The sequence below is a fragment of the Apodemus sylvaticus genome, chromosome 1 (genome assembly GCF_947179515.1).
Source record: "Apodemus sylvaticus chromosome 1, mApoSyl1.1, whole genome shotgun sequence".
Lineage (NCBI taxonomy): Eukaryota > Metazoa > Chordata > Mammalia > Rodentia > Muridae > Apodemus > Apodemus sylvaticus.
In genome coordinates, this window is record NC_067472.1 from 207592723 (window position 1) to 207618814 (window position 26092).

The 26092-nt window shown below is 51.0% G+C and overlaps 1 protein-coding gene and 1 long non-coding RNA gene across 6 annotated transcripts in view; one reads left to right on the top strand and one right to left on the bottom strand.

Moving 5' to 3' along the window:
- Positions 1-633: 633 nt before the first annotated feature.
- LOC127676320 (uncharacterized) lies at positions 634-2588 on the bottom strand. Its single transcript, XR_007975828.1, has 2 exons — positions 1751-2588; positions 634-1606 (listed from the first exon to the last, which is right to left on the bottom strand). It is a non-coding gene; the product is annotated as an uncharacterized LOC127676320 (long non-coding RNA).
- Positions 705-26092, top strand: part of Bicra (BRD4 interacting chromatin remodeling complex associated protein) — a 76116-nt gene continuing 50728 nt past the window's right edge. For 4 of the 5 annotated variants that reach the window (XM_052172218.1, XM_052172222.1, XM_052172221.1 and 1 more), the window contains exon 1: positions 705-909. The gene's annotated coding sequence lies outside the window, so the exon portion shown is untranslated. Of the gene's footprint in view, positions 910-2625; positions 2724-26092 lie in introns of all 5 variants that reach the window. The other variant, XM_052172219.1, reaches the window with a different exon arrangement.

A 26092-nucleotide genomic window follows, 5' to 3' on the forward strand; every position in this document is an offset into this window, starting at 1 on the left:
TTCGGATCTGCGCTGGCGACCAGGCGTGAAGAAGCAGGCTCTCTAGCAGGACTGATCATGGTCTTTGCGCGGCTCAAAATCCCCAGCCTCGGAGAGACTTGATACGGCGCGTCTGGAGTCCGGGTCACCCAATATCCCCATCGCCTGGCACCTTCTGTGTCAGACGCGGGGAAGAATCACGGTCCCACCTCCTCCAGAAGCCTCCACCGCTCTACCTTTGCAAGTCTTCTGAAGGGCCCTGGGGCGCATCCTCCCGCAGAAGCCACCATCTTGGGCCACGGAGCACAACGGCCCTTCCCTAGGCGAGCCTGGCGCAGCAATACGGACACGCACCGACCCGCTAGCTCCTCTTCCACTACCACCAACTCGAACACCAACTCCAGGTTGCGGACTCACAGCACCACAGCCCAGGAGACTCTCTAGCAGCCCGTGCCAGGAGCAGGGGGCGGTGCCGACACAGAATGTGCAGCACTTTATTGGCTTCCAGATCTGTCGTGCTAGCACTCTTCGCTACGATTGGTTAGCTGGTGCACTTGAGGCGGGCCTTCTGTGGCTCCTCCTCGTAGCTGGGCGGAGGGGAGGAAGAGGAGGAGGAGGAAGAGGAGGGGGGGCGGGACACAAAACCAGCAAGGTTTTTTTTTTTTTTTTTTTTGCATTTAATTAAAAAAAATTTTTTTTTTTTTTGCATACCCGAGGGGCGCTCCCCGGAGCGGGGCGCGGGGCCGGGCCGCGCGGGGCCGCTTCGTTGCAAGGGCGGCGGCGGGCCCGGGCGCAGTAGAGCCGGGCCCCGCCATGCGATCAGGCAGTGCGCTGACCGGCCCGGCCGGCCGGCCCCTTCTGGGTCCTCCCTGTGCAGCCCGTGCGGGGCCGTCCCGGAGACCCCGCGCCGACGGCTGCTCAAACATCAGGGTGAGTTTCTCACAATGTAGCAATTTCTCTTTAAATCTCTTAACTCTCTCTACCTGCGAGTCGGGGCTGTGACAGGGCGCAAAAGCGAGGGGGGGAGTAGGGCTCGGCGGCGAGGGTGTGTGTGTTGGGGGGGGAGAGCCAGAGCTGGGGCCGAACCCACTCCCCCCCGACACTCTACACTCAGCCCCCCAACCGGGGCGCAGCGCCCGCTGCCGCTGTTCAAGCTGGAATTTTTTTTTTTTTTTTTTTTTTTTTTTTGTGATCGGCGCCCACCACTATCTGCACACCCCCATCCCAGGTCTCTCGCGCCACCGCCGCCACCCCGATCTTGCAGAGAGCTCCCCCTTCATTGCGCCCCGATCTCAAACCTTGCGCCCCGGTTCCCTCCCTGGTCCTTCCCGGGATACAATGCAACGGAGGAGAGGGGCGAGCACGAACGTCCCACGGGGGGGAGGGGCGGGAACCCCCCGCTCTCCTCGGGGACCCCCCCTCCCCTCCTCGCGCTCCCCGCCTTTTCTGGGGAGAGCCAAGGGCCATAGAGAGGCAGCTGGATCCATCTTCCCTCCTGTCGCGCGTCCCGTGCGACCCCCACCCCAAGTCCCTCTTGGGGTGCCAGGCAGAATCGGGGGTCTTCTGCAGGCTTGTAGGGAGGGATGAACCGGGATGCAGGCCACTGGATCTCCCCTCTCCATCGTCCCTAAACAATGAGAAGAGCTGACTTGGTTCTCCTATCCCCGGCAGGGAGCGTAGAGGACCCCCGCCCCCTCAGCTGGCTAGTCCTGCAGGAGGCCTGTTCCATGGGATCAAAGGGAGGGAAAAAGGGAGCCTCCACGCCTGTCACCTTGTGGGATTTGGGGCGGCCCCTGAACTCCAACTCCGTGGGCCTAGGAATGGGAGGCACCAGGCCCAACCCGGGCACCGCGCTCTGGGTGGTGACCTTTAGACAAAGGCAGTCCTTTCCCCGAAGTGATCCCGGCCAGGTCCCTGCGGAAGGCGGCCAGGCCGCGGTCTTGGAGGGAGAGGGATGGGATAGGATGGATGGATGGTTGGGTCGGTGGGTAGGTGGAGGAGGAGAGGGAGGAGGAGGTTTAGGACCATCTGGTTTTCCCATCGCCTTTGCTGCCACACGGCTGCTTCCTCGGCTCCTGTCACCGGCAGCCGCGGGGAGACAAGGGACCAGGGAGCTACCCAGCCAGGCCTTGGGTCTCCGCCAGCCGGAGGACCGGGCGACGAGCCGCGGGAGGGCGCGGGCTCGGGCGCCCGCGGTGATTGGAAGGCTTAGTGGCTCCTTCCTCTCCGCGCCCCTTTGTTTTGCTTTGTGGTTCTGAGCAGCTGAACCGTCCCTGGAGGTGGGGTCAGAGGCTGCCGGTCAGCTCTCCTGGGGAAGTCTTGATGACAGGGCCTTCTGAGGTCCCCAGCCTGTGCACTAGCGTTTGGTACCCCACCCCCAAGTCTTTAACCTCCATCCCCTTTTGTCGCTATCCCCAACGTAGAGGCAGAAAAATCTGGGGGTGTGTGAACATCCAAGACTCCGGGCTGGATGTCAAGAGATCTCTGGCACGCAGCCCCTCCCCACACCTGCACTCTCAAGTCCACCCTGACCCCAACCCCCAAGATGAGGAAACAGGGGAAGCCACGCTTAGAGACCACCCCTTTCCTAGACAGCCCCACGGGACTTATCAGTTGTTTACCTCAGTACCCTGCCTTCCTCTGTAGCTCCCCCACCTCCCAGAAGCCGGAAATAACCACTCTCTCCCCTGGATTGGTTACTGCTAACTGCCTTCCATCCGGCTACCGTCCGAGGAGGGTGCACAGTGAGTGTTCCCGTTTTTTTTTTTTTTTTTTTTTTTTTTTCCAGGCAGGCTCACTGAGGCCTAGAGTAGTTAAAGGACCGGCGTAACGTCACACAGCTGGGGTCACTTTGAGCCCCAGTTCACAACATCCTTGAGTTTATACAGCCTAGCTTGAAACCAGCTGGCTCTCGTTTTGTGCTCCTTTGTCCCTTTGACTTCAGTGGACTTGGGTTTGGAAGACAGATGCCAGATGTTTCCCTGCAGAGTTGCTTTGGCAGAGGAGGATGCGGCCTCAGCTCCATGGGGCACTTGACCTGCGTCTGGTGTGTGTCAGGACAGGACTAGCCCAGGTTTAGTTGGATAAAGGCTTGGCCTTGCTTGGGACCCCATGCCATCGTCAACCACCACTTCATCTGATTGGGACTTAGCATGACTGCTGTCATTGGACTGTAGGGAGGGAGGCAGACCTGCTTGTCTGACTGGGACTGTTGTCGTGGTTTCTGCTCCTCTGGCCTGGGACCCACATGGTGTCTTGGTACAACTGGGTGGCGGGGTGTCCCATGCTGAGGTGAGCAGAGAGTTAGAGAATACGGTAAGCGATGGCTGGGGTGTGCTCACTGGAGGAAAGCTTACTGCCCCCCAGGAAGGGAGGTGATATGGCGGTGTCCTTTTTACAGGAGAGTAAAATGAGGCCAGGGTGTGTGCTCCGTGGCTAAGTTGTGCTGGCAAGTTGCAGGGGCCGTGGTGGGAAGGTTTTCCATGAGGTACAGGCGTAGGGTCTGATTCTAGGGTTGCTGCGCCCCCCACCTCCCCGCTGGTCTTTTCCTTTTGCTAGGATACCATAACTTAAGGGCTGACCACAACAGGAGGATGGGGGGGGGGCTGTTGGGAACCCTGACTTTAGAGATTCAATGTGCCTGGGAGGAAGTGCCCGTTTGGGGAAGATGGGAGGAACTTTAAAGAGGGAGCGTCCTGTGTCTGGCCTACTGTGTGCTTGCTTGCTTTCCTTCCCAGAAGCCTCTGGCACCTTTGCTAACTTTTCCTGGGATATTGGAGTAGGGGTTCCCTTAGTCTACAGAAGGACCAAGAGTCAGCATCAAACCTTTGGGTCACAGGGAGGATGGGGGAAGGAGGTTCTAGGGTATATGTGGTGTTTCCTAGCCCTAAGGCCAGTTCCCCCTCCTCACTCCCTAGGCTTCCTTGACTCCTAGTCTCAAGAATGCAGAGGGCGGCTGGGTGGTGGTGTGGGGGGGGGATGTTAATTGGAAACAGAAAAACATGGCATTCTTTCCAAGAAACTTGGGCTTCAAGCAGCCAGGCCTGCCGGGCCCCCCAACCCCCCTTGCAGGTCAGGAGCTGGGATGGGAGGCCCAGGTCATCTCGTCCCGGTCTCCTCCTGAGTCTTGGAGAAGCCCCAGAGGAGCCTTGCACCTGGTTTCTCCCCAGCAGAGTCATACACCCCCTTTACCCTCTGTTCTCCTCTTTTCTTTTCTTTTCTTTTCTTTTCTTTTCTTTTCTTTCTTTTTTTTTTGTTACCAGCTATGAAAGATACCACAGTACCACAGCCTCAGGCAAGGTTGGGAAGTGCTGAATTGAGTGGTCCCTAAGGAGTGCCCCCCCCCCCCCCATTCCTTCTGTGCCTGTAGCATCCCCTGTTAAACTGCTCCCAATTGACTGAAGCCTTTGTCTCCAGGACAGACAAGGTCCCCAGTGAGAGGGCCTGAGCAGCTTTCCAAAGGCATTTTAGTTTGGGGACAATGAATTTTGTATATGAGTTATATGTATTCAGGTGATGGCTGGGGAGGCAGAGTGCCTTTGTTTCTTCAGTTGTTTCCAGCCAAAGTTGCTGGTGGGGCATCAGCCCTGGCATCGGTGCTTTTGCTGGAAGCTAGGTCAGCAGGAGAATTGCTGGTCTCACTGCAGCAGGGCTTGATTAGTTCTGTCTGGTGACCTGAGAAACTCCAAGGAGGAAGTTTGAGCTGTTTTGCTCTCTCCTCTCTGCTTCTGATTTTTTAAATTTGCTTTGCTTTTGTTTTTGTTTTTACTTTTATTTATCTGTTAATATATATTACCTATCTACTACCTCCAATTGCTGAGATTCTATCACACCAGACTTTTTGTTGTTATCAAGGCAGTGTTTCTGTGTGTAACAAATCCTGGATGACTCGGACTTGCTTTGTAGACCAGGCTGACCTTGAACTCCTCCTGCCCTTGCCCTGGAGTACCCAGATCTAGGGTGTGTGCATCTGCCACGCCCAGTGAGGTTCATTTTCTTAAGTGATAAATACTTAAAGGACAGATTAAAACAAAACAGAACTGAAACACAAAGTTATGGTTGTTCTCCAGCCTTCCCTTCTTTTGCCAGCTTCCTCCCCGGGGATGACCTCTCAACTCTGGGCGAGCGAGCGTGTGTGCGCATGCCTCCCAAGAAACTCATTTTGTACAGCTTGTACCACATCCTATTGTTCAGCCCTTTGCTTTTTCACATTATCTTCCTAGAACACCTTCTGTGTGGCTTTTCCATCTTTTGGGGGTCTCTGTGGTATTCCTCTGGCTAGACAAGACTTTGTTTCCTGTGATGTGTGGCTGTTACTTCCATGGTAACATGGATTGCCAACCTGCTGGATCAAGGCCTGGGATTTGTCTCCTGGTAGCTCTCAGAGATGTCTGGGACGCTGCCCTGTAAGGAAGTGGTTGTCCACCCTGGCTGTTCTCATCCAGTCTGTCTGCTGAGCGGCCTTAACAGGCTTGGCAGTGTTTGTGTCCCAGGACGCCTTTGCTTTATTCCCCTGCTCAGAGCCTGTATCACACGTGTAGTCGTCGTCGTGCAGGGCAGAACCTTGCCTTTGGAACCCAGCAGAGGATCTGAATTTCATGTCTGTAACTTGCTACCCAAATGGGGTTTGCTGGCTCTCATCCTGTTTCTCCTCCTCCATGAAACCCAGGACCAGCCTTAACCAGTAGCTGTGAGGAAATGCATGAGTCACTGTGTCTAGGGTCTGTACCATCGCAGCCAGATCTTTTTCCAAGGAGCCTTTTCAACCTAGCTGGGCTGGGAATTTTATGCTAAATAGGCACAAAACAGGATGCCAGATTTCTCAGTGCTGAATCTGGAATCCAGGGTCTCCTTGCGCGCTAGTGAGCCATACCTTTAGCCCCTGGCTGGGGGATTCTGGGCAGGGGATCTACCTCTGAGCCACACCTCCCTGACACATCTTTTCTTTTAAATTTTGTTGCCCATACAGTCCTTGAACATTTTAAGAAGTTTTCACGTGTATGTCTGATCATGGTTGTATGTCTACAAAGGCCAGAGGACAGCTGCACCTTCCATCTTGTTGGAAGTCAAGTCTCACTTACTGTTTTGCCCCTGTTCTGGGTACTCCAGACCAGTCAGCCCAAAGGCTGAGGGAAGGCTCCTGTGTCAGCATTCCTCCTTGTTTGGCCTCTTACATGGGGTTCAGGGACCGAGTTCAGATTGTCTGCCTTGCACAGCCATCTTCCAGGTCCCAAGGTTTTGTGAACCTTTTTTTGTTTGTTTGTTTGTTTGTTCAGCTCCCCCGTGGCTAGGATGACAGCTCTGTGCCACAACATCCAGGCCTTCTTAGCCTTACCCAGGCTGTGCCCTCGCACTCGCCCCCATCCCCCCCAGCATTGGCATGATATTTTACTTTGTGTGTATAGGAGCTCATGGGTGTGTATGTGGTAAGTGCATATGTGCACGTTTGTGTGCGGCTGCAGAGGCCAGAGGGAGGCCCTGGGTCTCCTGCTTTATCATTCCCCTCACTTTATTCTTTGACTAATTGACAGCCAGGAACCCCTGTGCTCTGTCTCCCCCATTCCTCTCCTTCAATGCTGGAGATTTGCTTGACGAGACCTGACTTTTTATTCCAGTTCGGGGATCCGAACTCAGGTCCTCAGGCTTGCACAGAGCACACTGAATTACTGAATACCAGCTGAATTATCTCCCCAAACGACCGTCTTGCACTTTATGTATTTGTTTATTGCGCCCTTGGGGGTGCAGAAGTGAGTCTTGCATTTATTTATTTACGTTTGTTTGCTTGTTTGTTTAGTGTATGTGTGGAGGTGCAGGAGTGTCACAGTGAATATGGAGGTCAGAAGACAGCCTCCAGAGGAGTCAGTTCTCTCCTTTCACTTTGTGGGACCTGGGGATCAAATTCAGGTCATCAGGCTTGGGTGTGTGTGTGTGTGTGTGTGTGTGTGTGCATTTAAAGTTTTTATTTTTATTTTTTTTAATTTTTTAATTATCTATATAGGGGTCTCACGATTTAGCCCTGGCTGGCTTGGGATTCACAGTGTAGACCAGTCTGGCCTCAAACTCACAGACATCCGCCTCCTGAGTGATCCTCCTGAGGATCAAAGGTGTACACCACTAAGCCTGACTGAAAAGAAAAAATGTTTTTCCAGCCAGAGAGTGGGTGTATGAATGGTGCACTCGTCTTTGAAAGTGTTGGTCATCACATTTATTTATGTAGAAGTTCGAGGAGAGATTGTAAGGAGCTCTGGGGAGATAATTCAGGCCGTCAGGCTGGGTGGCTTGTGCGTTGAGCCATCGGAGCAGGCCAGGTATTGGCACTTGAAGTGGAGAGCACCAGGCATGGCGGTCACCTATCATCCCGCCTTAATTGGCTTCTGGGTAACAAAACTTCCCTCTTGGGTGGCTGTGATGTTTAAATGACTGAACTGCGGAAGGCTTCCAGTATAAGCCTCACCTCTGAAGGAGGCTCCCGGGCTCACTTTGTTATAATTATTTTCACATTTCGATTTTTTTAAATTACTTTTATTTTTAAATTACATAGACGTGGGAGGTGGTAAGATCTGCACGTGTGAGTGCAGTACCCAGGAAGATCAAAGGTGTGGTGTCCCCTAGGGCTGGAGTCCATTTTGAGCCAACTGAAGAGGGCACAGAGAATTAAGTGAGTCCGAGTCGTCTGGGCATACTTTTAACCCCTGAGCCATCTCTCCAGCCTAGAGTCTCATTTTCTATTAGAGAAATTTGAAAGCAATCACTCAAGAGTTCAAAGTAGCATAGACTCTCTAGATGTTCCTGAAACTTTTTTTTTCTGATCCTTTTTTGTTTGTTTGTTTGTTTTTGGTCTGATACTCCTCCTCCCCACCACATAAATCATTTTTAACTTTTGCTGGGGTGTTTCTACTGACTTTAGTGGGATCATATTCTAACACGTGGTGTTATTTGTTGTATTGTTTCTTGGGTCCAGACGCCATTTCGCCTTCTCCAGGGGGGTAGCCTGTGCTTCGAGAAGTGGGTGGCGGCATCAAGTCCATTTCTTAGCTGGAGAAAACTGGTCACAGTTCATGAGGGTTTGAGCTTGCTTATCCATTCTTGGAGTTCCCCATGTTGGGACTTCAATGAGTTCTCTGTCTTGATCTAACCCTATGAACCATTGTCTGATTTCCTAGGTTTGGGGTTTCAGACCTTGTGGAGTGTAGGGTATAGGTGCTGCTATTGTCGGAAGAAATTGTTCCCATTTGTTAGGCCTGGTGGTGTGGGCCCAAAATCTCAGCTACTTGTAAGGTTGAAGCAAGAGAATTCTGAGTTCAAGTCCTACCAGGGCTCCAGAGGAAGGTCAAGGTCAGGCTGAGAAACTTAGTGAGATTTTGTGTTTGAAACAAAAGGACGTCGGAGGATGTAAAGTATCGGTAGAGTGCCTGGACGCTCCCTGTGAGAGGCTGGAGTCCAGACCCAGCAGCATGTGCAAGGCCCTCATTTTGATCCATTGTAGCATGCAAATGTAACAAAACAAATACATGAAGGAAAAAAAAGAGTTGTTCTCATCTAGGAGATCGGAGGAAGAGGGCTGTAGCCCGCATGGTAGTATGCCCCTTGGAAGCCTGGGTCAGCTGCCTGGTGTTTAGGACGACCTGGCTCTGCTCCTCCTAACTGGCTAGATGACAGGGCTGGTCTTTTTCTTAAAACCTAGGGGAATTATAAGACTAGCTTCTCTTCAGAACCCCATTGTTAACTGCAGTCTTGTGTGACCAAGTGTTGTGCGTGTGCCAGGCTCCGACGCACCAGCACTGGGACTGAAGTGTGTTGCTTACAGCTGCTGTAGGTGCTCTAGAGATGGGGACAGAGTCGCTCTTTCTGCGGTTTAATTGCATCAGAGAAATAAATGACTCAAGACACCCCTCTACCTCCCCCCGCCGGTCCCCCAGCCAGCCTCAGCTGCCTCTGCACCCTTCTGGTTGCCAGCTCCGCCCTTCCCTCTGCTTGGAGGGAACTCATAATTCTTCGGTGACCCTTCCCTAGTTTCTTTTCTAGCAGGCTCAGGTGCCCAGTGAGCTGAGATTCCTGTCTAAGGCTATGGGCCTGCTGTTAATGACTCTAGGGACCCTGAAAGAGCCTCTGGGGAGCCTTGCTATCTCAGCATTCCAGGGCACCTAAAGATGAGGTCCCCCTAGTATCCCGAACCAGGGGTGGTCACTTCTGCAGCGTCTCTGCCCGGATAAATGGTGGGCTGGCTTCTGTAGCTTGGACCCCGCTATGCACTGGACCTTAACTATTCTCTGCCTCTCCTGGGGTACACATAGTGCCTTGAATGCTTGACGTAGTGGGGAGAGGTCTCCTCGGGGGTGGGGGGCTGGGTAGCTCCCAAGGCGCCTCGTGCTGGCTTCTCGACTTCCTGGTTTCAGTTGTTTAAATTGAGTAAGAGCGGTGAATAGAGTACAGTGAGGTGCGCTGATGCCGGGCACGGTGGTGCACATCTGTTGTCCAGCCCCGGGGAAGCCGAGGAAGGAGGACTGCAAGCTAGCCTGGGCTACAGAGCAAGACTGTGTCAGAACAAACAAAGCACCTTAAAAATCCCAGTGTCGTAACACTTGGCTTGAATCCACTTGATAGGCAGAGGCAGGAAGACGAGTAGCTCAAAGCCATCTTCAGCCATGGAGCAAATTTGAAGCCAGCCTTGGATACAGCACACACAAAATAAAACAAATAGGAACAAGCAAAAATGGATCCAAAGAACCTTCCTGGTTTGGAGAGATGTGCCCCTGAAAGTACTTCACAAGCATGTGGACCTGTGTTAGAATCCCAGCACTCGCATCAGAGGCTAGGCAATGGTCGCGTCCATGTCAGTAACCCAGGCATAGGGCGGAGTTGGTGCTGGGGCCGTTATATCGGGCCTTACTGGCTGCTAGCTTAACGCCAGACTCAATGAGAAACCCTGCCTCAAAAGACAAGGGGAAGGCAGATGCCGGGCAGTGGTGGCACGCGCCTTTTATCCCTGGGAATCCCTTAACCTCTGGGAATTCGAGGCCAGCCTGGTCTACAGAGCAAGTTCTAGGATAGCCAGGGCTACTCAGAAATCCTATCAAAAAAACAGAGGTGAAGGAGGAGGCATCATCAGCGGCGGTGGAGAGTGAGGGAGCGCAGCACTTCATGTTCCCCGCTAGCCTCGGGCACCGGCACACACATGTACACAGACACGAAACACACACAGGGTAGGGTCTGGCTCAGCTTGCTGCAAACAAAACTCTGGGTTTAATCCCTGTTATCTCAAACTGAACATGATGAAGCAAGTTTATGATCCCAGCACTTGGAAGATGGAGGCGGGAGAATGAAAAGTTTAAGATTGTTCTCAGCTTTATAGAAAGTTTATGTCCAGCCTGAGTTACATGACCCCCTGCCTCCAAATAAAATATGAACACCTTGGAAAAACCAAACAATAGCCATAAACTTCTGGTAGACGGTTTAAATTGTTCCATTTTTAAATTTTATTGTTGTCGAGCGTTGGTGGTGCACACCTGTAATCCCAGCACTCTGGGAGGCAGAGGCAGGCGGATTTCTGAGTTCAAGGCCAGCCTGGTCTACAGAGTGAGCTCTAGGACAGCCAGGGCTACACAGAGAAACCCTGTCTCAAAAAGACCAAATCAAAAACAAAACAAACAAACAAACAAACAAATTTTATTGTTGTGGTGTGTCGATACACACATGGTAGAGACGTGAAGGTCAGCAGAGACTGTGTAGTGTATACTTTTTGTCTTCATGATGTTTCAGGAAGTCCTGAACTGAGATCTCCACGCTTGTGCAGCAGTCACCTTTACCCACCGAACCCTTTCACCAGCCCTGATTATTCTGTTTCATTCCTGTTGCTATTAATCTCTTGCTGTGCCTAACTTATAAGTTACACTTAATTGTAGATATATATATGTATATAGAATATAGAATTTTCATATATTGTTTATATATCCTCATTTGTTATTGGTATATACCAATGATATATTAACTGGGTTAAATTATATACGAATTAATATATGTGAAAGACCATATCAGTAGTGTCTGGAACCATCCTCTGGATGGCTTGGACTTTCTGCCCCTCAGGTAATGGACTGCTGCAAATCTTCCTTATTACAATTCCTTGCTGGGGCGTAATTTACATACAATAAAATATACAGAGTCCACACTTGTCTTCTGACAAGTCTTAGCCAGAGTGTGCTGTAGTGTAAGTCACACCTCACCAAGACACAGCACATTCCCGGCCCCACCCAGCTAGCCCCTCCCAGCAACTGTGCCTGATGGCTGTCATCCTGCCAACAGTCTGTGTTTCACGGTTGTGGAATGCCACCTGTAGAGTGCTCGCCTTCAGCGTGTTGGTAGACCTCTCATGTAGTTTGTCCCTCCTGCGACCTCCTAAGTGCTGGGATTACGGGCAAACGCCGCCATGCCTGGCTGTCCTTCAGTGTGGCCTGGGGTGCCCACCCTTGCCTTCTACGTAGTCTGAGGTGGTGTTTCTTGTTTGGCCAAGGTAACAAACTCATGCGCACTCAGGGATCCTTGGGTTCCTACCTCCCATCTTACACAGGATCACTGGGATTGCAGGTGGGTGCTACTGTACCCACCCTTACATGGGACTCGGGGCGGGGTGGGCGGGGTGGGGGTGGGTGGGGGGTGAGGGTGGGTTCGCAGTCAGACTACACACTTACTCAGCCAGCACTTTACGTACTAAGCCATTTCGTCAGCCCTGGGGTTAGCTCATCACTTAGTGTCACTCTTCGTAGACCATGCCTAGAACATGGGTATGTGGTATGTAGCTGTCCACGGGAACGTGTGTACCCGTTTGGAGGGAGGCCAGAGGCTAATAGCAGATAGTTTCTCAATACCTCCACTTTTTTTCCTTTTCATCTTATATTTATTTTGTGTGTGTATGAGTATAGACATGCATGTTTCTTGGGGTGTAGTAGATTCCGGGTAGGTGCTCCACCACTGAGCCACACCCCCAGCCACTCACTGGGGGATTCTAGGCGGGGGCTCTACAACTAAGCCACGCCCTCAGGCTCGGGACAGGCTCTCACTAAATTACTCTGGCTGGCAATTAAACTGCAGCCCTGTTTGGTCTCTTAGGTGCTGGCATCATAGGCTTCTGTCAGGCTTGGCTTGAGGCACACTATTTTATTTGTTAGAGTTCCTGGCTTCTTGCTTGGATGAACAGAATTTTCTGGTGTCCACCCAGACCTTTTCCTTCCTGAGTATGTTCCTTCCCATGACTCTGTACTTTAACGTAGAGTAAAAAAAGTTTTTTTTCAAGTTGAACTTGTGTCTGCGTGTGTGTGTGTGTGTGTGTGTGTGTGTGTGTGTGTTGTGTGTGTTTGTGTGTGTGTATGTGTGTGTGTACGTGTGTGTATTTACATGTGCACCACTATGTTGAGGTCAGGTGACAAACTTCTCTCTACCACGTAGTCCACAAGGGCAGAATTCAGATGGTTAGGCTAAGTGGCCAGAGCCTTTATCTACTGAGCCATCTGGCTGGCCCTTACTCTGATTGTTAAGAGCCTGGAAAACATCCAGCTAAGTTCTGTACCAACTACATAAATATCCCCTCACCAACATAGTAGAAGTACAAGATATTTACCTCAATGCAAATATAAGGAGGGACAGGGGCCCCTCACCAGTTAAGACCGACGGCTCGCTCGCTCGCTCGCTGCTCCATTTGACCAGTAGTCGAGGCCTGGCACCCATGTCAGGTGGCTCAGAAGTGCTCGAAGCGCCAGTTCCACACCCTCACACAGCTGCACACATGCATAAAGAAAAACAAAGTAAATGACACTGTGTGCATGTGCTGGGGGAGGGGTGGTTGAGGGGTGCCTCAGTCTCTAAAGTGCTTGGTTTGCCAGAATGGGTCCTGAGTTCAAGCCCCCAAAACCCTGGTTAAAAAAACAAAAAAGTCACGTGTCATGGTGCGTGTTGAGAGCCGTAGCGCTGGGGAGTCAGAGACTGGTGGATTCCAGGGGTGCTGTGCCCAGCTAGGCTACCCAGAGAGGTCAGCTCAGTGGATCCCGGGACCCATGTGGTTAGAGAGAGAGAACCAAGTTCTGAGAACTGTCCTCTAACTTCTCTGTATGTGATACGAAATAAAATATTAAGAATTGATTTTTAGATGGGCGGTAGTGGTGCACGCCTTTAATCCCAGCACTTGGGAGGCAGAGGCAGGTGGATTTCTGAGTTTGAGGCCTGCCTGGTCTACAGAGTCAGTTCCAGGACAGCCAGGGCTACACAGAGAAACCCTGTCTCGAAAAAACAAACAAAAAAAAAATTGATTTTTAAGCGGCCGGTGTCCGGGAAATGACATCCTAGGATGTCCTCGAACACACACGTGTACATGTATGCACACACTGAGTGGGCATAGTGCTTCAGGCCTGTAATTCCAGGCCAGCCTGGGCTACATAGCAGGTTTCATCTCAAAACAAAAAAAAGAACAGACTCACTTGTGCTGCGTGTGTTAGTCCAAGTCCATACATGTGTCATCTGTATACATTATATGATCGGTTATAATATATTCAGAAACGTGTGCACTCTCTGCCTCATGTTTGATGGCTCACGGACACTGCTTGGCTCAGTAGTAGAGCATTTTGCTTTCCCTTCAAAAAGACCTTTTATCGCATTTACTGATGGCTTTGTGTCTACGAAGAGGAAATGCACGCCATAGCCCATGCTTGGAGATCAGAGAACAATATGTGCAGCAGTTGCTTTTCTCGGTTTACCCTGTGGGCCTGGGGGTCTTTAGATGTAAGCACCTCTTACCCGCTCAGCCATTTTACCTGCCAGTAGAATATGTTCTTGATGCATGAGACTTGGAGTCATGGTTTTGAGGGGGGGGGAGGTTGGGGAGGGTTGGGAGGTGGTAAATGAGGTGAATTAGTTAAGAGAAATGTACAGTTTAGATTCCCAGGTTTCTTTTGGCTAGCTGTCTGTTCCAAAGGCAGAGAATTGACTTCTCCAAAGCCCCATGCCAAATTGCTATCCGAGCTGAGATTTGCTGCTAGTTAATTCTGATACTGAAGCGTCCATCCTCCTGGCCTGTGGTGTGTGGCCCTGTTGGGTATGGTGAGGTAGAACTTGGCCTTCTGGGCAGGGGAGGAAGAGCCTCTGGACCCATATTCCCAGACTGGTTCAGGGGGTGGCCTCCATCTGGGTTACGCACCCTGGCAGGCTTCTTGAAGTAGCGTGTTCTCTGCAGGCCTTGGGCACAGTGACTAGCAGTAAGAATACACCCTCAGCCTGAGATGTTTTGATCAAAGCCACCAGGAGCTTTTCAAGGGAGGATGACCTGGCAGATGGAACTGGACATGAGTGCTGTGGATTTGTGGATGGAAAAGGAGCATCTAGCGTGAGGCCACAGGGCTGGGTAGCTCACGGGTGGACATGCACGTGATATGAGGGACAGCCTGTCCATTAGGAAGCTCAGACACCCCGGGTTGGCAAAGGGAGGCAAGGGTGAGGGCGTGTGAGGGCAGCTCCCAAGGAAGGGACTCGCCTGGCCGAGAGTCCGTTTGTCCTCCCTGTGCTGTGTGCTCGTGGGGACGACAGACCCACCCAGGTGTGAAGGTCAGCGTCTCCCGGACAAAGTAGGGAGTTTCCAGAAGCCTCTAGGCTCGGAGGGACTCGGGTTTCCTGGGTTAGAGCTGGTCTTCTGGAGGCTCTGGGTCAGGGAGGGAACCGGCCTGGGCCACTGGTAGGAACCCGGTAGGATGGGAGGATGAGCCCTGTGGGGAGGCTCGGGGAGTCCGGAAGAATGAGTTCAAGGCCTTCCTCGGTTAGATACCGAAACACTGCCTCAAGAACAGTCCGGGAGTGGGCAGCAAGGCGGCTCTACAGAAGGGGCTTGCTGCCCAGCCTGACCACCTGAGTTAGGCCGACGGGATCTACATGGTAGGAGGAGAGAACCAACTCCCACGCCACTGGCCACCCTCCGACGTCCACGTAACACACCGTGCACACCGCGCATGCGCGCACACACCCCTCCCCCTATAAAAGGGAGAAAGAAGCAATGAGTGAGGGCTGCCTGCGGGGTAGAGGGCAGGCGGAGGCTGCTATACGGCTGGAAAAAGCAACGCTTTGCCATCTCTTTTGGCTCTAGGTTCTCTGAGGTAGAGCGCCCAGTCCTTCCATCCAAAGTCCTTGTACCTAGCTCCTTTCCGACCTTATCTCCCACACCCAGGCGCCCAGCTCCTTCACTCTCACTCGTCTCCACTGGGCCGCGCCCAGGGCCACTTCTCCATGCTCTACGCCGGCTCCTTAGGCAGGTGTCTGCCCACAGCCCCCTGCTGCCCCTGCCCTGTTGGCACAGTAGTGTCTTACACGGCCTCAGGACCTAACACATAATCCAGTCCATACTTACCAAGCAGAAGAGACTACACCCAACTTTCACACAGGTTGTGGGTGTAGAGGACACCCCAGTTGAGTTCTAAGAGTCTGAACAGGTTTCTGGAGTATGTGAGAGGACAGGGTGATGGAAGGTTCTGGAAGAGGCGAGAGAGTGCAGGCTGAGTTGGACAGAACAGCTTCCGCACAGGTTGGCTGGCTGCTGGGGCCCCTGGAAATAACTGAGGTCACCCTGGTGGAGAAAACCACTTAAGAGGTCTTCTTGCCTGGCCTGGGTCAGGGGTCTTTGTTTCCTTGTGCCTTCTATAAGCACATGGTAATTCTGGGGTCTTCAGATTCCTCTTAGGGGTCCTCAATAGGAAAACATATCTATAATTGTATACCCTCCAGGTTTTTTCTTCAGAAACAGGGCCTCGCTATGTAGCTAGATAGGCTTACCACAGACTCACAGTAATGCCCCTGCCTCTGTCTGCTGAGTGCTGAGATCTAAGGCCTGTACTACCATCCCTGGTCCAATTTGGGGAAAAGATTTTGGGCTCCTTTCAGTGAGACGGGAACACCTGTAGCCTAGTCCTTGACCTCACAATACAGCCAAAGATGACCTTGAATTCCTGAGCCTCTCACTCCCAAATTAACTGCCACTTCTAGTTCTTGCTCTGCTGGGAATCAAACCGAGGTCTTTGTGCATGCTAAATAAGCACTCCACCAACTGAGCTCTAGCCCAGCCCTGCCTAAGGGCTTTTTCTAGAATCTAGATTATGACAACCTGAGTTGGCTCTGCCTGGTCTATCTCTGGGATAGACCTTTTTGGAAAAGACTTGGAGTATTGTGCTGTTACTCACAGTTGCATTTAGGAGTTTGGTACAGAAGTGTCTCATTTCACAGAGGAGGAAACCAAGGCATGGAGATGTTCACTGCCTTGCAGAGTATCATCATAGTTGTCATTGTCACCATCTTCATCATAGTAGTCATCTTTGTCGTTGTCATCATTATCACAACACACATACCTTGCCAATGTTTTATTCGCAAGTTACGAGATCAGGTCATAGTTCTCAGGTCCAAGGCCAGAAAGCTCAAAACCACTTTGGAAAATAGCTTACTTCTCTTATCCCTAATTGCCCCTGAATGTCAGTTGGTGCTGTTCAGAAGCTCCTGTCCCTTGTCCTTAACGCCTTGGTAACACAGGACTTGACCCATGGCCAACAGCCTCTTGGAGTCCCTAGATATATGTGAGGTCTCCTCCTCCTAAGGGCTGGTGACAGATTCCTGTGCAGAGAGCAAAGGCCCTACCCTCCCAGCTTGGTTTCCAGCTTGAGAGCTCTACTGCCTTCTGGGTAGTCAGAAGGGTGACACTCTGGCTCACCAAAGCTGTGCTCCTCCTCACAGTAACCAGTGTTGTAGACATTTCGAAATTCATTCATTCCCTGACCACCCAATGTATAGTGGCTCTTAAAGGGACAGACATTAAGGGACAGTTAAGGCACTCCAGGGGCATCTGCCCTGGGAGTTGGGGTAGGGGTGGGGAATGCACAATTTGCTTTTGGATTGACTGCTGATCGACACCACCCCCTGGCAGGGTGGCTGTGGAATTTAATTCGGCTGTGGAATTTAGTTCCGATGACTTAAGGACTCTGCCAGTTGCTCTCTGTCCCAGCTGTTGTTGCTGTTACTATCATCGAAGATTTGCGACTTGATACTGTACCTGCCCTAAAATAGACAAGGTTGGGCTGTAGCTCATCTAGCATTAATGTAGCGCTCCCGGGAGAGCCTGGTAGCCTGTGGACTCTGGGATGCTGGTGGGCAGGTCTCAGACAGAGAGAGTCCTTCGTTCCTTCCCTGTGGAAAGATGTATTTTGACTCACAGTTCAAGGATGGAGCCCAGCAGGGTGCAGTAAGCACGAGGCAGCTGGCAGGAGCAGGATGGAGTACGCCGGAGGCAGCCGCAAGGAGCAAGCGAGAGGCGCACAGCCGCAGTCTGCTACTGTAGCCACTGTAGACTCTAGCCACGTTGGCTACAGTCAGGAAGCAGAAAGAAAAGAACACTGGCGCTCGCCTTGCTTCTCTTTTCTATTCGGTTCAGGACTCCAGCCCAGGGAATGGTGCTCCCCACATTTGGGGCGAGTCTTCCCATCCCAGTTAAGCCAGTCTAGAAACACTCACAGCCTCAATCTGGAATCCTGTAATTCTAGGTCGTCAAGCTGACAGGCACTATCTACCATCACAGGTTCACTCTTTGTCAGCTAAACGCCCAAAGATACCAATTAAAACAGAGTTCTTGTGCTCGTTTATATATATATGAGTGTCAGTGATGTTCGTGCCATAGACAGTGTGGAGGTCAGAGGAGAGCTTGCAGGACTCAGTTCTCGCTTTCCACTGTGTGGGTTCTAAGATTTGAACTTAGATCGTTAAGCCTGGTTGCCCAGTCTAGCCCTGGAGTTCTGGTTCCTGAAGTTCATGAACTTGTCTCTGCCTCCCCAATACCTGCAGCAGTCATGAATATCATACCAGGCTATGTTTTCTATAATCTTTGATAAGATCGGACTTTAATATGTATTGCTATTTCTCTTTTAGATATCTTTTGCGTTCTTTGCCCCCATCCATACTCTTTTCTTGCTTCCTATAGGTTGAATATTTTGTTTTGTTTACACTAAGGATCAGACTTACGACTTCTAGCATGCTAGGTAGCTGAAAGAAGTCCCCAGCCCCTCCCAGGGGCTCTATCACTGAGCCACGCCCCCAGCCCCTCACTGGGGGATTCTAGGCAGGGGCTCTACCACTGAGCCACGCCCCCAGCCCCTCCCTGGGGGATTCTGGGGGGGCTCTACCACTGAGCCACGCCCCCAGCCCCTTGCTGGGGGATTCTAGGCGGGGCTCTACCACTGAATCACATCCTCATTTCCTGAATTAAGGCAAGGATTAATGACAGGCTCTGCCTCCAGCCCTTTGGGCATCTTGTTTTGCACATTGTTCTGTGTTGAGCTGGTAAGCGGGTGTCTTTTTGCTCTGTAGTTTCCATTCTGTGTCTTTGGCCAGGACTCCGCTTTGGTTCCGAGTGCTGGGCGCCTGTAGGAGTGTGAGGGATGGTTAGCACCTGGGAGTGGCCTGACCTGGCATTTCTCTTCCATCCTGGAACCTCAGACCTCAGGTCTCTTATGCAAGAGAGTTTCCCCGGAGAGGCACAGCCGAGGCCGAGGCAGCGCGCCCTTGCACTCAGGAGGCTTGCCAAATTGCATTCCTGGAGGGCTTCGCCATTCTTGCCCCTCACACGCACAGCCAGAGCTTCTGAGTGGCTGGCTGGTCACCACGGGCCTGTGTTAGACTTTGGGAACAGTGGCTCAAAGCAGTCTGGGGGTGGTTGCCTCGTTCTTGAGCCTCTGCTGTGATCCTAGATGAGAGGGCTTGGTGGGTGGGTGTAGCAGGAGAAGCAAGAGAGAATTCTAGAATTGTAGCCAGATGCAGTGGCTTGTGCCAGTGTTCCAGGACTGAGGAGAAAAAGGCAGGAGTTCAAGGCCAGTCTTGGCTATGGAATGAAACTGTTGATGGGAGAGAGAGAGAGAAACAGACCTGTTTCAGAGCCTGTGTAGTCTAGAAGCCATTGGCTTGTGCACTGGGCAACAAAGACCTTCTCTCATCGCAGGAGCCATGACCCGCACCCCAGCTCCAGCAGGTGGAGCTGGCAGCCGCTGACTTGACTCATCGGGCTGCAGGACCTGGCCTGGAGGAAGGTGTGCATACTCCTCTCCTTAGCTCCATGTGAATATCTGTGCGTCTGGCTGGAAAGACTCGTGGCTGGTTGCTGGGTAACCCCAGAACCCACTGTAGAGGTGCTACGGGAGAATCCAAAAAACTCCCTTTTGAGAGGTATATGCCATCAGGAAGGTTTTGATTAGTTCTTGTCACATTTAAAATTATTATTATTATTATTTTCTTTTTTCTTGGTTTTTAGGATTTTGTTTTTTTAAGAGACAGGGTTTCTCTGTATAGCCCTGGCTGTCCTGGAACTCAGTCTATAGACCAGGCTGGCCTCGAACTCAGAAATCCGCCTGCCTCTGCCTCTTAAGTACTGGGATTACAGCCGTGCGCCGCCACCACCCGGCTTAAAATTATTTTTATGTTTTATTTATTTTATGCAAGTGTGTGTGTGTGTGTGTGTGTGTGCACTTCCTAAGCCATGGGGAAGTGAGAGGACAAGTCCCTTCATCGTGTTGGTCACAGGGATCCGTCTTGGGGGTTCAGGCTTGACTTCAAGCGTCTGTACTCACTGAGTCCTCTCACTGGTCTCTGTTTATTCTTTAGACAGTAACTCAGATAGCCCAGGCTAGCCTTTAACTCACTATGTAGCTAAGGATGGCCTTGAACTCCTTATACTCCTAATAGATTCTACCTGTCTTCCCAAGTGCAGTGCTTGCAGCGTGTGTCACTGTGTAGGCCGCCTTGGGAGCTTTTGAAGGCTGGTGTGCTTGTATGAGCAGGAACCAGCCTCCCTCTTTGTATACCCCCAGGGTTGGGTGTTTCACTCCCTGCTTGGTGTCTTCGGGTCTTGCTGTGTTTACTTCTTGGTTCCCCAGGCCTGGCCAGATGCAGGGTGAGCAGTGTCAGCGTCTGACGGAGCTGCGGTGTGGTCTCAGAAGATTGCTCTCTGAAGGTCAGAGCTCGACGCTAGCCTATAAGCCCAGCTTCCCTTGGCGCTGAGGGAGGAACGAGAAACTCGTTCCTGGGTTAGATCAGGAACCAAGTGCCGTGGCAAGTCATGTGGGCCATATAGTCTGATGGAGAGCAAGCAAGGCCAGACCTGTAAAGGGTCCTCAAATGGGGGGTCCTTGCAGAACAGCCGGAGAAGAAGCACTTGCTCCTCCCCCTCTGTGACTCCCACATTCTCTCTCCAGGTTGTCTTATGTGTTCCTCTCACAGAACAGCCTCAGTTTGGACCTCATATCCTTACTCCCAGAAGCCCACAAAAACCAAAATAAGAGCACAGACCGGGGCCAGAGAGATGGCTCAGTGGTTAAGAACACTGACTGCTCTTCCAGAGGTCCTGAGTTCAATTCTCAGCAACCACATATAGCTCAGAACCATCTGTAATGGGATCTGACGCCCTCTTCTGCTGTGTCTGAAGACAACTAAGTGTACTCATATACCCGAAATAAATATAAAGGGAAAAAAAAAAAGAACTCAGCCCATTCCCAGTTAGGTCATTATGTTAGTTATCAGAAGCTCTGCCCTGTGGATTACTGGTGTGAGCCTGGCTAGGTGTCATCTGTACTGTGGTCACTGGCCTGCCCCGGCTTTGTTCTCAGTCGTCACCTGCCACTCCCTCCTCCATCCTTGCCTCTCTGGCCTCCACCCTTCCTCAGCCAAGACTGAAGGTACCACTTTATTTATGTCCTTAGTCCAGGTTGGAATTCACTGTGCAGTTGAGGCTGACCACAAGCTCCTGGCCGTCCTGCCTCAGCCTCATCCGCTTATCAGCCTATTTAAAACTCTACTTTTCTAACTCTTTTCCCTAGAGGCCTTTTACTCGAAGCTTTTATCAGTTACTGGCACCTCATCTACTGTACATTTAATGTTGATTTTACCTTCAGCCACATTTGCACTTAGGAGTAATGTAATAGTTAAATATAATTCAATATAGCATATCACATGTAGTTTTGCATTTATAGATATAAAATCCTAATATGTTACATTGTAGTCAGTTGATAAAAGTCAGATACATATAAATTAAAGATATGGAAGTATGTAATTTGCTGTTTTATAGTGTTGTTTTCTATGTCCTCTCTCAGCCTGCTTTCAGAAATACGAGTGCTAAGCGAGCGTGGTGGAGCACAGAATCCCAGGACTTGGCACGTGGAGCAAGGGTCCTGTTTCAGAAACCAAACAGAGGGGCGTGGGGAGAGCCAACCTCATGATTAGGAACACCCATGTTGCGTGTCACTCAGGCTCCAGGGACACGGCCCTTGGGCCCCTCTAGCACCCACACCAATGTGCACATGCCCCCATACGAAACCACAAATGGAAAGGAAATCTCTAAAAACAAGCAGCCAGGTGTAGTAGCGCCGTTACTAGTAGATGCTGTTAATCCCAGCATCCTGGAGGCAAAGGCGGGCAGGTCTCTGTAAGTTCAAGGCCAGCCTGATCTACAGAGAGAATTCCCCAACTGACTAACAGTCACATCAAACCAGGGCTGCTGTTTGGCTCAGCGGATAAAGACCACCAAGGCTGACCACTTGAGTTTGATCCCCAGAACCTACACAGCAAAAGGAGAGCCGACTCTGGGAAGCTGACCTCTGATTTTAATTTGCCCCGTTCTGTGGCATGTGCAGCCACCCACATACATACACAAATTGATAAAATTAATGTGCTGAAAATCCCAGCTAGGTGCCAGGCAGAGTTGGTGCACACTTTCAATCCCAGCACTCGGGAGGCAGAGGCAGGCAGGGCCGATCTTTCGGGGTTCAAGACCAGCTTAGTCTACACAGAGAAACCTTTCCTTTTCTCAAGGAAAAAAAAAAAACCCAGATAGGCTAGACCTGGTGATACACACCTTTAATTCCAGTAGTAGGGAGGCAGAGGCAGGCAGATCTCTTAAGATCTCAAACAGCCTGGTCTACATAGTGAGTTCCAGGACCGGTGAGATCCTGTCTCAAAAGCCAACCTGATAGATAAATGCAAACTACAAATGAACGGATATCTATGTTGTATTCCAGGTTAAGGCTGTCTCCTTAACTTCTGGACTGGACCCAGGCATGTAGCCCCATGCCTCAGAATAACTGACCAACATGGAGTGTTGACTGTAAAAAAATATCTTTAGTCATTTCTTTAGTAGTTTTGTGTAGGCAGGCATACCAAGTGTCAGAGATTGAACTTGGGTCATTGGGCTTTGTGGCCACCTTTGCCCACGTGTGCCAAACCACGACTGTTGACTGAACAGGGAACTTAGATGAAGGAAAGTGTGTCGACTATACAGGAGAGAGTTGAGAACTTTAGAAAAAAGGCCCAGAGGCTTCAAAGCTGGGCTAGCTCCAGCATCAACTGAGTGGGCTGGCACTTCCTGTGTGACGTGGCATCCCCCAGTTTACCCAGTCTGGCCCTCAGGACCGCTTCTGTCACAAGCGGGGGATGGGGGGGATGGATGGCTATCCATTCATTCAACAGCTATGCATTGCGAATTGACAGTTTCTTGGTGAGCACTGTAGCTGTTCCCTGGGGTGAGTGGCGAGGGAGGGTTCTTGTGGGCTCCACTTCCTTCTGTAAGCTGGAAAGGTACCCAGTTCAGGGTGGCCTTAAAAGATCACTTAAAAGCTGGGCGTGGTGGCTAAGGCAGGTAGATCATCAGCTGGGCTATACAGTGAGACCCTGTGCTTTTTAAAAAGTGGTTAAAGTGTCTAGCCTGAGGCCCTCTTCATGGCCATAGTGTCTGATAAATGGGGCTGGACACACTAGCCTGGACCATGGAGTAGAGGGCAGAGACGAGGCACAGTAGATAGAGTGCTTGCCCAGCATGTATGGAGTCGTGGGTCTGCTTCCCAGCAATGCGTGATGGTACATATGCCTGTAATTCTGGCATTTGGAGGTAGAGACAAGAGGGAGGATCAGGAACTCAGGGTCATGTTTGGCTACATATTGAGGGTTTTTTGTTTTGGGGTTTTGATGGTGGTAGTGATGGTAGTTTTATTTTCTCGAGGCAACGTTTCCCTATGTAGCCCAGGCTGTCCTGGAACTCACTCTGTAGACCAGGCTGGCTCAAACTGATCCACCTTCCTCTGCCTCCTGAGTGCTAGGATTAAAGTGTGTGCCACTAATCTATATTGCCTCAAAACAACAAATGATGAAATGGTGTATTTTATATGGTGACCTGTGCTTGTACACACACACACACACACACACACACACACACACACAATTTTTCCCCCTTCTCTTCATTTGCTTAGCTGATGATTGAAGCCCACCAGCCTCGGTTCAGCAGTTGAATGGAGAAAGAAGGACAAATTCAACAATGGAAGCCACTCATGGCCTGTTGATAATGCCATCTCAGTGCCCTGTGGTCTGGACTCCAGTCTTAGAAGACTGGGGGGAGGGGGGGCACTGGGGTAACCCTGAAGGTCAGAACACAGAAAGAACTCAGCCCACTGTCCCGGCACAGGCTCTGCTGCTCTCCACCCCTGCCCTGCTGGGCTGACCTCATCCTCAGTGCCCTCTCACCCCTCACAGTAGCCTGCTTGTTCCTGGAGCCCTCCAGGCCATTTCTGCCCCTGGTTCTTTTTTTCTTTTAATTTATTTTATGTATATGAGTACACTGTTGCTGTCTTCAGACACGCCAGAAGAGGACATTGGATCTCATTACAGATGGTTGTGAGCCACCATGTGGTTGCTGGGACTTGAACTTAGGACCTTTGGAAGAGCAGTCAGTGCTCTTAACCACTGAGCCATCTCTCCAGCACCCCTGCCCCGGGTTCTTTGAACTGGCTCTTCCCTTAGCCTGGGATACTTTCTTCTACATATTTCCCTGGTCTCTACTTCAAGGTTACCATTGCTGAGAGCGGTCTGCCTCCCATGAGCACCATGTTTAAAATTGGCTTGCCACACCCACACCCAAGAGGAGGCATCCTGTAGGTAGAGGAACTCCGTGCTCAGCCTGGTGATCTGAGTTGTTCTCCATGTGTGAACTCCTTGTGTGTGTTCTCCATGTGTGTACTGCTGCATCTGGGACCCACACACACATCCTGCACACATACAGTAATTAATAACAACAGGCTAGACCTGACAGCAACGGCATTAATCCCTGCACTGGGGAAGGGGAAACAGGAGGATGTCTGTGAGTTCAAGGCCAGCCTGGTCTACAGAATTCTAGCCAGATGGGGCTCCATATTGAGATTTTCTTAAGATAAGGGAGGAGTGGGGAGAGAAAGGGAGGAAGAAAAAAAAATACTAATAAACAGTTTAAAGTTGGATGCCCCCTCTACTCTCTCTCTTATCCTAACCAGTTCTTAGCCCTGCACTTGGTTGATGGATTGGGCTAATTTGTTTGTTATTTTATAATTCTGCTAATTTTTCCTTTACTGGCAATTTAAGCTTTGATGGGGTCTCCCAAGGTCTGGGACATCATGGTGATTATCCACTAAATATTTGTAAATTGAAGGAAGCTACTGGGTGTTTTCTCTCTCTCTCTCTCTCTCTCTCTCTCTCCTCTCTCTCATTTATTTGTTTACTTTTGAGACAGAGTATTAACCTGAAGCCCTTGCTGGCCTAGAGCTCCCTGTGTAGCCCTGGCAGACCTCAGACTCTCAGAGATTTGCATGGGGAGACGCAACACACCTGTCTACTCACCCCAGATACAGATCCTGTAACAGTCCAAAGTATGGATACTACCAAAGTCCGGTTTGGTGAGCCAGTGAGTTTTTAGGGGTTACTTACAGGAATATGGGTGAGGAACAGAAATGACTGAAAGACATCTGCATCACCAAAGCTGGGTTAACAGCTCACAAAGCTGGGAACCTGGAGCCCCTGCACAGCTGTGGCGGCCTCAGCGGGTTGCAGAGCGACCTTTCCTGATACCTTAGTTGGTCTAAACCTCTCCCAAGCTGGTCTGTCCCAGATTCTTTTTTTCAGCTTTTCTCCCTATGAGAATCTTCTTGGTATTTAGCTTCCTTCTTTCTGAGGGGCACTCTGAGTTCTTATTGTTTACTAAGGCAGGGTGGAGCCTAGCGATTCTGGTCAGTTTCAGAGACTTCCAGAAACTACTTTGAGTTGTTGGCTTTCTTGTTTAAGGAGCTTACTGTAGGATGGAATGTTTTACTCTCAGAGGAAACTGTTACACAGTACCCACACAGAGAAAGCTCTCTCTCTCTCTCTCTCTCTCTCTCTCTCTCTCTCTTTCTCTCTTTCTTTCTTTCTCTCTCTCTTTCTTTCTTTTGTTCTTTGGTCCTTGGTTTATTTGTTTGTTTGTTTTTTAGACAGGGACTCTATGAAGTCCTGACTGTCCTGGAGCTTGCTATGTAGACTAGGCTGGCCTTAAACTCACAGAGCTCCTTTGCCTCCCAAGTACTGAGATTAAAGGTATGTACCGCCATGACTGGTCTGGAAGACATTTCTCCCTCCCTCCCTTCCTTCTTTCCTTCCTTCCTTTCTTTCCTTCCTTTCTTTAAAGATTTATTTACTTTATGTATCTGAGTACACTGTGACTGTCTGCAGAAGAGGGCGTCAGATCCCATTACAGATGGTTTCTGGGAATTGAACTCAGGACCTCTAAAAGCAGTCAGTGCTCTTAACCGCTGAATGTCTCTCCAGCCCTGGAAGACATTTCTTGCAGTCAGAAATTGGATGGCCCATGGGGTTTTGGAGGGAAAGGCAGGGCTGGGAGGTGGGAGTCACCACAACCCCCAGAGCCCTTCCGTCTGTGCAACAGTTGCCTGGGAGCAGTGTGGTATGGGGTTTTCTCTGCCTTGTGTTTCCTCTTCCCCTCCCCACTCTGTGGACGAACATGAGAACCTTCTGCATACTACACCAATGAACTACCACTGAGCCACGCCCCAGCCCCTCACTGGGGATTCTAGGCGGGGCTCTACCACTGAGCCACGCCCCCCGCCCCTCACTGGGGGATTCTAGGCGGGGCTCTACCGCTGAGCCACGCCCCCAGCCCCTCACTGGGGATTCTAGGCGGGGCTCTACCACTGAGCCACGCCCCAGCCTCTCCCTGGGGGATTCTAGGCAGGGGCTCTACCACTGAGCCACGCCCCCAGCCCCTCCCTTGAGGATT